The sequence below is a fragment of the Dermacentor albipictus genome, chromosome 7 (genome assembly GCF_038994185.2).
Source record: "Dermacentor albipictus isolate Rhodes 1998 colony chromosome 7, USDA_Dalb.pri_finalv2, whole genome shotgun sequence".
Lineage (NCBI taxonomy): Eukaryota > Metazoa > Arthropoda > Arachnida > Ixodida > Ixodidae > Dermacentor > Dermacentor albipictus.
Window position 1 is genome coordinate 52626077 of NC_091827.1, and position 10718 is coordinate 52636794.

The 10718-nt window shown below is 42.8% G+C and overlaps 1 long non-coding RNA gene across 1 annotated transcript; it reads right to left on the reverse strand.

The window, feature by feature from the left end:
* Positions 1-5871: 5871 nt before the first annotated feature.
* On the reverse strand, positions 5872-10718 carry LOC135897195 (uncharacterized). The gene is made up of 3 exons (XR_010562967.2): positions 10644-10718; positions 9490-9576; positions 5872-6039 (listed from the first exon to the last, which is right to left on the reverse strand). It is a non-coding gene; the product is annotated as an uncharacterized lncRNA (long non-coding RNA).

Here is a 10718-nt window from a genome sequence, read left to right on the forward strand (position 1 = left end):
TCTGAGGGGAAATTGCTGAGACAGTGATCAGCGATTCTGAGAGGCCCTGGTAGCCTCTCGTGGCGTTTGCGTGCGTCAATAAACGGGCCGCTGCTCAGGTATGTTCGTGGTCTGCAGACCAGCGACAGGCCGCAAAAAATGGCTTCTGAGACGAAACCATTCGGCAGCCGAAAGACATGGCCGCCCGCATGTTTTGTCGGCGCACCATGAGCCACCTGCGACATGCCGCAGGTGTCTGACAGTGTGCCGCACAGAACGTTTTGCTTTTAATATAGTTGAGTATAGTTTGAGTTTGAGTTGAGTAGTTGAGTATACTTGAGTTTGAGTTTGAGTATAGTAGTTTGAGTTGAGTTTAATATAGTTAAGTTGAGTATGGGTATAGCACGCGTGTTAAATGGTTGCAAATATTTATAGGCGGGGAACTTGTTCTATGGCTCAGCCCGGGCATTAGGTTAGAATGAAAGGCTCACATTAGACTTTGTTGAGTTGTAAGGCTTGGAGTCATCATCACAATTATCATCAGCCTGGTTATGCCCACTGCAGTGCAAAGGCTTCTCCCATACTTCTACAAATGCAGCCTTGGAGTAATCTTACCCTAATCGGTGAGAGAGAAGGCCAGTTTAGAACAAACTGAACTTATTATAATGTAACATAAGTGCCCCGTTTAGCAGTTAAAACAAAAAAAAACTCAATTAGCCACTTGAAATCAAAAGTACATGATGCTGCATATAGAAACCAATTGATTGGAACTGCTAACCAATATAATTCATACAGCCATGGTTTGATTCGTATAGCGCTTTTATTCCTGCAATGTCAAACAGTACGCAGGGTAGATTTTAGAACAGGTAGGTGCAACGTAGCAATCTACTGAAGATGGGAGCTGGAGGGAGAACGCCATTGCCAAAGCCTCACTCAGGAACTGAAATGAGAATAAACAAGATGATAAATGTGCGTACTGCACGAATTTCTTAAGAACAAATGCTCTTTCACCGCCTTGCAGCATCCACTGCGTAAGCGCGTCCTGTAAAGTCTCTGAAGCAAGGGATAAATACACTAAAGTTTGAACGATATTGGAAACATGTGCATGGTGACAATCCTGTCCACGCTAGTAAGCAATCTGAGGGACATTTGCGATAATGGAGAAATGCGGGCGTGAAGATTGCGTTGTGCAGTCGGCAAACACTTTTTTCGTTTTGTAGGCGCCAAAGAAAACTAGTTCGTCGCATCAGAGCACGCCTACGCGAAGAACGAAAATAATGAGCACAGCAAGAAAGACTAATGCATGTGGAAGAACAAATGCAGGAATGATTCGGGCAGAATATTTATGGCCAACACATGGGAACAGGAAAAATAGCACTAAATATCTTCATGCAACCAGATAGAATACGATGAATCGAACATAGCATTATCCCTTGAATGGGCGCGAACGTACCACACCGACACTTGCAGGTGGAAAGCTCTGTGGAACACTGGAATAACTCGTCAGTTGCGCAGTCGACCAGGAATTTCTGGATCAGGTAATGACAGGGAGCTTCGTCCTTGACTGCGGAAAGAAAAAGATAGCTTCAACTATTGGAGTGCAGGTTTACGTGTGGTAAAATGCCACGCCCTTGTGGTGTACTCTGGGAATTTGACCACTTGGGTTTTTTAAGGTGCACCTAAGCCTAAGTAAGCACACCATTTTGCCTTTCACCCACATTGCGATGCTGCCACCGCAGCTGGGCCCACACCGGCGACTTCGTGGTCCGCCGTAAAGCGGCAAGATAATTAATCTTTCTAGAGGTCCTGTTACCAACAGATCGTGTCACTTTAATTTGGATTTCAAAAGCAGCTAACAGTGATAGCCCAGTATAGGTAGAAAAACGACATCAAAGTCATTTGGCACCTCCACAACACAAACAGCAAAATATGAGGGTCATTCCTACATTGAAATTAGACGGCCTTGAAAATACCCGCAAGTCGAATTGGAGAGAATCGGTGCGCGATTAACACAGAGTTAGCGTAAAAGGGCTGTCGCCTTAATATATGCAGCGCTAATACATGCAGGGCCTTATTAACGTATACCAACGCGAAATGAAACTTTCATGTTTTTAGATGACTGTTGTGGCTAATATTGCGTTCTAATGTGCGTTATAGTTAGCATTTGTATGTGGGGGTTCGGGGGGGGGGTTCTTTATGTGTAGGTGTTACATTATTCGTTCGCTAATAGGAATCACAGTGTCAAGTTCACTTACAAGTCGACCAACAAGTATTGCGTGCTTAGGATAACCTTAACTGTAGAGATATATGAGAAAAATGAATAAAGGTGTATGTGTAGGTGCGTGAGTAGATACGCATGTGGGCATTTATTTAATTATTTATTTATTTATTTATTTATTTTCAATACTGCCACTCTCAGTTGAGAGCATAGCAGGTGGACATTACAAAGAGACCGCCCGTTCTTGCTCAGTGGCTATGGTGTTAGGCTGCTTAGCACGAGGCCGCGGGATCGAATCCCGGCCATGGCGGCCGCATTTCGGTAGGGGCGAAATGCGAGAACACCCGTGTACTTATATTTAGGTGCACATTAAAGAACCTCAGGTGGTCTAAATTTCCGGAGTGTCCCACTACGGCGTGCCTCCTAATCAGAAAGTGGTTTTGGCACGTAAAACCCAATAATTTTTTACCATTACAAAGAGAATCAGGTATGTATGTATGTATGTATGTATGTATGCATGTATGTATGTATGTATGTATGTATGTATGTATGTATGTGTGTGTGTATGTATGTATGTATGTATGTATGTATGTATGTATGTATGTATGTATGTATGTATGTATGTATGTACGTACGTACGTACGTACGTACGTACGTATGTATGTATGTATGTATGTATGTATGTATGTATGTATGTATGTATGTATGTATGTGTGCGTGTGTATGTATGTATGCATGGGTGCATGCATACACATTAAAGGGGAGTCAGTTTTCCACATAGGTGCTCTATGGGCTAGTGAAACCTAAATAACAGCATTGTGAATGCATTGAGCATCTGTTGCACGCGGGAACCCGACAAAACTTCTATGTTATTGTTTTATATGAGAGAGCACTCCTGTCAAAGTGGAACTAGAGCATTGTACACTCACCACAAAAGCACTGGCACTTGTCCACCTCAATGAAGCACCCGACTTTTGATTTATCGGGGCAACTAATTTGATGGCATTCCGGTTCCTCTGGAATGGGGAAATTGAAAGCCGAGACACATATTGAATATCTTGATTAATCTTTCTGAAGGGTTAGGCTAGATGGCGTTATCCATAACCCTGCTTCATAAAAAGCAGAAATAATGACCGACCGTAGAAAGTTTCTTGGCCTCATGCAGCTGAGGGCCATGGTATGTTCGCTCAGAAGCCCGAAATCACCTCTATTTTAGCCCACAGACATCATAGTTATAGCCACAAAGTTAAGTATTCCCGTAAACTCTATATCTCTTACAAAAGCCATAGAGTACTTTCACTTCACCAGCGGCAGGCAGTATGGCAGTCTGGTGTGACGCACGATTGAGACAATAAAGTGAAAGCTGGGGAAAATAGGGATTGTGTGCAACGTTGAGCGTTTGTTCGTCAGAAAGAAAAAAATTCCGTGTCACCGAAAATCAAGAGGAACTTACCTGAGACAACGGAGACTGCAAAGCCACAAAGAACAAAACTGATCACGGCGAACATCATCGTACAGCAGTCGGCAATAGAACGAGGAGTACGTCTGTATTTTTCACCAGCAATGCGACTGTTATGTGAAGTGGTGGCGGCTCTGAAAGGCTGTACCTAATGAACGAAGCAAGAAGAATACAATTTGTGAAAGGTCGAGCGCCAGAGGATAGGAGTGCGAAGCAATATTAGAACAAATGCGCGAGCTACCGCGACACTTGTAAGTGGCGAAATCGATGGCCGGAAGGCGGTAGTAGAGGAACGATCTGTGTATTCGTAAAACATGTACAATGTTTCCGCTTTTGATTCACCGAACGGATACAGGAAGCGTGCTAGACATGTGCTGCGTGTTCCGGCCATGTAGGGTCGAAGCAGAAAATGAAACAGGCGCTCCTGATTTCCAACACTTTTTAGCACATGCTGGGCGCTCTCCTAGTAGAGATCATATTGCGAAGCAGTAAGTTATTGGCAAGCAGTAAGTCAAAACGTAAGCTGTCAATTAACGGGGGAACCTGGGAGAATGTTGCAAATGCGTATTCTGGCGCTCTGGGAAGTTGCGTTTACTCTCTAAGTAAGCGAAAAACACACTTAGGGCAAAAGAAAGGTATAAAATGAGACCTATCATAATCGTTCGCTTCTGTAGTGCTCCCGTGTACAGAGAAATGTCGGCATCTGTGACTATTTGATAGAATAAAAATTACACAACTAAGTAGGATAGTGCAAGTAGGTTTTCCTTCTCTGTTTTGATAAGCGCGTGATAATCGCCTAAACACGAAATTGTAAAGCCCAAGACTGATGAATGCAGGTCTGATTGGAATAAAACATTCTAAAGTCATTTTTATATTTAGTCACATCCTTAGTGAAAAACAGTAGTCGCGCAACACTTGTAATTATTTTTCTCTTTGCATTACACGCGTGCTTGACGGACGTCCGTCAAGTTATCGGTGTTATCGGCGAACTTATCGACCGTCAAGTTCGTTGATTTGTCACGCGCTGTGCATTGAGCTTTTTTGGGACGGAGTGTCATTATCGCGACTATAATGGAACTACTATTGAAATTGAGATTAAGCAATATGAAAGCATGATAACTTCAAAAGCCCTCGTTTGTGGAACGTGAATGAGGAGAGTGTGAACAAAATTGAGATTGCATAGCACGGCTGTGTCCTGGCCGGAGTGATAAATGCATTCTTAAAGAGCATAGTTTTTTTGTAGTATGCAGATTCATTTATAAAAAGTTATGAGCGTGATGGACGTACGTTTTGCATGGACGTTCTTTTGCCGGTGGCCATACTAAGGAGCTAGCAATGCGAGTTTCAGTGGACTAATTAACAAACGTTTTTTAAATATAGTTCTTATTAGATCTGAATGACATGCACGGAACTGACATGTTTATTAGCACAGAACTGACATGTTACACGTGAATGTCACAAAATGTAGTAATGTGAAAGTACAGCTTTTGCAGAACCCTTGTAAACAAGGTAATAAATTCACGTAATATATATATTAACACACAGAATGTGTCCGCTTTGAATGATCTAATAGATGCCGTTTGCAGAACCGCGATATCGGTTCTTGATGCAGAGCTATTAATTAGTAAAATTCGTGTGTCTATGTTTTGCAGACTTGCAAATTTTTGAAAAACAATTTTGCAATACTCAAACCCTAAATCGAAATTCTGCTCCCAACAGTCACTTGAATGTAACTTTCTCTCTCAAATGAAAAACATTTCATTAAAATCGGTGCGCTGTACATGTATTAAAGCGTTGTGCATGTATTTGAATAGGCCGCATCAGAGTTGGGCCCGAGCTAAAGCTTCCTCTTAAGGAATGGCATGCGCATTGAAGACTGTCGACGTAAATGCTTTTTTTTTCACATGGTCAGCCCTGACTCTTCCACTTGACATAACGGATTCAAATGTTGTTTCTCGTACTTTCGATAGTTGCTACGGATTTCCTTTCGGTGCCTTCTGTACGGAATGTAGACCTTCTTTACCGACTAGCAATGCACACGACGAGATTATGTGTTGGGAAACACAATCAAAACCATCAAAAACACGGCGAATAAACTATTCCGCAAACCAACATGTGCACCTTAATAAATGAGTTCGCTTTATTTTAGAAGGTCAAGAAAAATCACAAGCAGTAAGCGGAGTAAATGATAGTACCGATAAACAATACGTGTGTTTTTTTATTATTCAAAATGCCTTTTATTCGATACGTGTACATTGACTCGGGCGACTCGACTATGGTACACATTTACATGTGCACTTGCTGCCAGCTCTTGTACAGCTGACGGAACGACCCGGTAGGCACTGGTGGTTCCGCAGAGGCACACAAGGATTTTCATCCCCCACTGCCAATAGTTGTGACAGAAGGATTAGGTAAAACACTTGACAACGTATTAGAAGAAACATACAAGAACCTTACGTGCTCTGGTAAGAATTGCGAAATCTGTGCGCAAGCAATCATATGATACGTCTGGGTCATTTTTTTTTCATCAGGGAAGATTCATTTCGGTGCTTACTAGAGCGCTTCCATTCAACAAAACTCAGCATGAAAGAGTGAACTTAAGAGCCCACAAACTCACGCCTATACATCGAACAAAGTACATTACGCAAGACTTCTACACAATCTCAGCAGGGAAAACGAGCCATGATCGTAGCCTCTAGAGATATGCAAATAAACTCCGGGGAAACAGAAAACAGGAACAGTGCTTATTGAAATAGATTGTTAAATATATTTATTCATTTATTTATTTATTTATTTATTTATTTATTCATACTGTCGATCCCATCAGGGATCATAACAGGAAGGGCATACATAGTTATCTTGCAGTGTAACAATAATAATTAGCGCAAAAATAAGGTTAGACATATTAAACATGCAGTTAGCAGAGGCAGACAATGTAGTAGGCATAAAAGTAACGTTATACACTGTAATAATGTTAATAAAAAAAGCAACAGGTAATCAAAGCCAGAAAATATACAAAGGTGAACAAAATGGTATGCATAAATTACACAATACATAGCATTAAATTTAAGAGTAACAAGGGGTAATGAGGTAGTCTGTCAAATATCAATGGTGTCAAATATATGTTTCAGTTTGCCCTGTTGTAGTTCATTGCCTAGAAACTCATTGTGTGATTAATTTTGTGTATATGCGTTTAAAGACAAACGCAATATAAGTGTTCTCCGTACATGTTGAGCAGATGTTTCTGTATTACTGGTGAGTTTGATTCCCCTCAGTTTTCGTAATAAATAGCAGCAAGTATACCTATCTGCAAACTCTTGCATAACAGGATCTACACAGTCCTCTTTTTTTTATTTCCAGAGAACATCCCTGTACAAGAAGCTCTTTCCCAAAGCCTGGAAAGTGTGCGAATGCAGACCGACAACATCTAGTGATCACGCTAAAAGCTTCGAGACTTTTGCCATTTTGAGCAACTGCGCTGCTTAGCTTTCAGTTAGTGCACAAAGGGGCCAACTAACAACAAACCTTCCAGAAGGAAACTTTTTTTTAATATCTGACAGGATCATGCTAGGGTACCATCGCGGAAGGATGTTTTTGCTTAACTCTTCCTGATGGTTGATGTACTATCGTGAGCAATATGAGAGGGAATACGCGAACGCGTGGCAAACAGCTTTGAAACCGAGTTAGATCGATACGCGGATGGCGCTGTCGAAAGCCGAGGGGAAAAGGGGATGCTCTTGCGTTGCCTGTTGGCACTCCCACCACGCCTGCGTTTTTCCAAACCGGCAGCTTAGGGCACTTCACTGGCCTCCAATAGCCGGCAAGGCGGTTAAGTGAACAGTGACTTGCAGCGAGTCGTTTTAGAGCGCAGCTCTTTGGCGTCCGTTCCTGGGTTTCGCGTCGTCGTCGGCGTTGTCGTCGGCCTCGTAACCAGCTCCGCCCCCCTTTCATCCCCCCAGCGCTAGCAGCGACCGACTGATACCGCTGGATGCCGCTGACGCCGCTAGAGAGTCAAGATAACGTGACTGCATAGAACACCGTCGCCGCCATGCAGAAAGAGGAGGAAAGGGTCCCCCCCCCCCGTGTTCTTGTGTGGCGGATAGGGTGCTCTTCAGTTGCCGACGCGCCGGTTATTTCTCGTAGGCCCCGGCACGTCGACGAATACGTGACCACCTTCCCACGGCTAGACCTGGTTCTTAGCGCTGCGGAAGCGAGCGTATCATATTGTTTGTGTCGGCATCGGCGGCGTTGTCCCTGAAACCAACTCCGCAGCTGGGGTTGACTCACTATCGGCGTCAGCGGCATCAGTCAGTCGCTGCTATCTCTTCCCTCCACCCTTTATCGTGTTGTCCGCTTGCTGCGCGCGCTTCTGCCCCCCATCGTTTGCCGCTGGGTGTACACGCCGCCCCCCTCCCCCCTCTCCGGTTGTCAAAGCGCCGGCTCGAACTTAATTCCTTTCTTCGCTCCTCCTCCAATGCAACCCCTGTGCGGTGGTACCAAGTCGAACATATATCAGTCTATTTCTCTGACCACAAAGCTTCCTTCATGACTGTCAAGAACTGTTAGTGGAGTCTTTGTTAAAGGAATACATGTGAAAAATAAAAAAATAAAAATTCTGTGATAGCGCATACATGTGTTGCTCGATTTCTTTGCCTCAATCTATCGAAAAGGTGAAACAGCTTATTTGCTGCGCTCAAATTTCGCATTAGGAAGTAACGTAATCGTCGGTTTTCTTTTTTCAATCATGTTTTTATTTATTTTTACTATATTTTGAGAACGTAGCTCTTAGGCGCCCATTCCTTCGTTTGGCGTAAGGTTTTGTTGGGTACACCCCCATAGGACCTGATGTATATATTATGGAACGCACCGTTTCACGCGTTCCAGAAAGACGGACAGATTTCACAGGGAAGTAGCTATCAAATGTTTACGCTTCAAAACAGTACTGCTATTGGACGAGCTTCGGTGCACAAATTTATCAGTAACCGCAATATAAATCAGCTTTATCTGTGTGCGCTGGCGATGCGAAGTTCCGCACTTTGTATAAAGAGACACACAGTGGGAGTGCGAACAGTTATTAGAACAGCGTCCTCCTTTACACTTTGTTTCTGACTGCGGCCGCCACGTATCGCGCATAGCAGGGTTCGAGGCTATCTGACACGCACTGCTGTGTTCCCGCTCATATTGCTAAATATAGTACATAAGTTATCCGTGCTTCCTCAGCGAAATGACGCGGTACAAATTAAGACAGATGCATTAGTAAAGCGAGAGCAGAAGACCCGCAAAAGTGTTTGTGTTGTCACCTCCTTATTTATTGCGCTTAATTCGTAGAGCTGCGTTTACCTTTTCATGTTTAACGAACTCGTCCAGCAGTCTATCCTAGTACAGCTTCATGTTCACATTCGGTTCGACTTCTTTCTTTTTGTGTAAGCACGATATGCATGTTGTGGCTCTCTCTTTGGAAAAAAGAAACTCAGCAATTCTTTGTGGGCAACCACCATAGCAGGCCAGTCGATAATCCATTGCGCTGCTGAGCTAGATCGCTGGTTCGGCGCAGACCGTGGCATCTACATTACTATGAGAGCGGAATGCAAACACGCTCAGGAACAAAGCGTCAGCTGCAAGGTAAAGAAACCCAGATGACCAAAATTAATCTTGAGCCGTGCTTTCCGCATGGCAGATTCAAGGATATAAAAAGACTGATTCGCTGAATGGGCAGCCTTTAAGAGACATGTGGAACCTCTATATCAAATACGCTTACAATATAAAATTGCCAAAAAAAAAAGATTAGCAGTCCGCAAATGACCGCAAATGACTATGCAGGATCCTCACTTACCGCATCTGCACTTGCACACTTCGTCCCCAACAAAGCACGCGACATTGTACGGTCCACCGCACCTGACTTCCGGGCAAGCTGGTTCCCCTGTGTTGTAAAAAAAAAGATGCGAAGTATATGGTTGCCGCGTTCACCATATTAACCGAGAAAACAAAGCCGACTCCTGCTCGTTACTTTCCTAAAAAATTTGAAAACTAAGTCTGAATGTTTCCTAAACAAAAATAGGCACCAGCTGTAGATAAATTTGTGAGGTTCTAATGGATTCTTTGAAAATTTCTAAGCTCAATTAGTGAAACTTTATAAATGTATGATATTCATGGACATACTATGAGCGACTCCTGGATGCGTTTGAACGATTGGTGAAAATTATAGAAAGAAACTATTGGGGACATCCTTTCTGCTAAAAAAAAAGAACATCAAGATGTTTTCTATAAGTACACTAATATTGATGCGAAGGTTTTCATTTAGCGCTTCAATAACACCAAAATTCGTAACATTAGGGAAATAGGCATAATCAAAAGTGTATATTCTTTTACACACTCACACTAAGAGGAGTAGCTTGAGCGCGAATGTTAGATTGAGCGCGAATCTTAGGACAGCTTCCCGTACTAACCTATTAGTTGTCTTATAAAAATGTTCGCACTTCTGCATTGTTCAATGCTTTTCAATGACAAACAATTCCTTAGTCGCTACCTTATCTTAAATGGGCCTGAGTACTAGAATTGAATTTACTTCTTACACAGGGACGAAGAATACTTGACCAACATATCATAAAGACTGACAAATTTCTGCCGGCTATTGACAGGTTATATTGCAACTTCTGTGTTTGGAGAGTAAATCTATATCATGACAGATTAGTCGCAACTTCAGGTCACTGGAGTATGGTAAATTCAGCAAATGCAATGTAAAAGTTGACTCAATATGCAAGTACAGCCCTTATGGCTCCCCTCCACTTAGCCACCTAAATAAGCGTACCGCTGCACTTATTACAGTCATCTAAATTCCATCATGCCATTGCACATAACTAGAAGCCATGATTTATGAGTTATTATGTGGACATCGCATTCCAGTCAGATTCTTGTGCACATTCAGAAGACCTTTTAGTTGGCCCTAAAATAAGCCAAATTTGAAGTATATCATCAAGCTTATATTACCTGCAGCCACAGTTGCTACCATAGCGAGAACCAGTAGTCCGAGTGTCAGGAGTTTTCGTGTCATGGTTGGCTGTA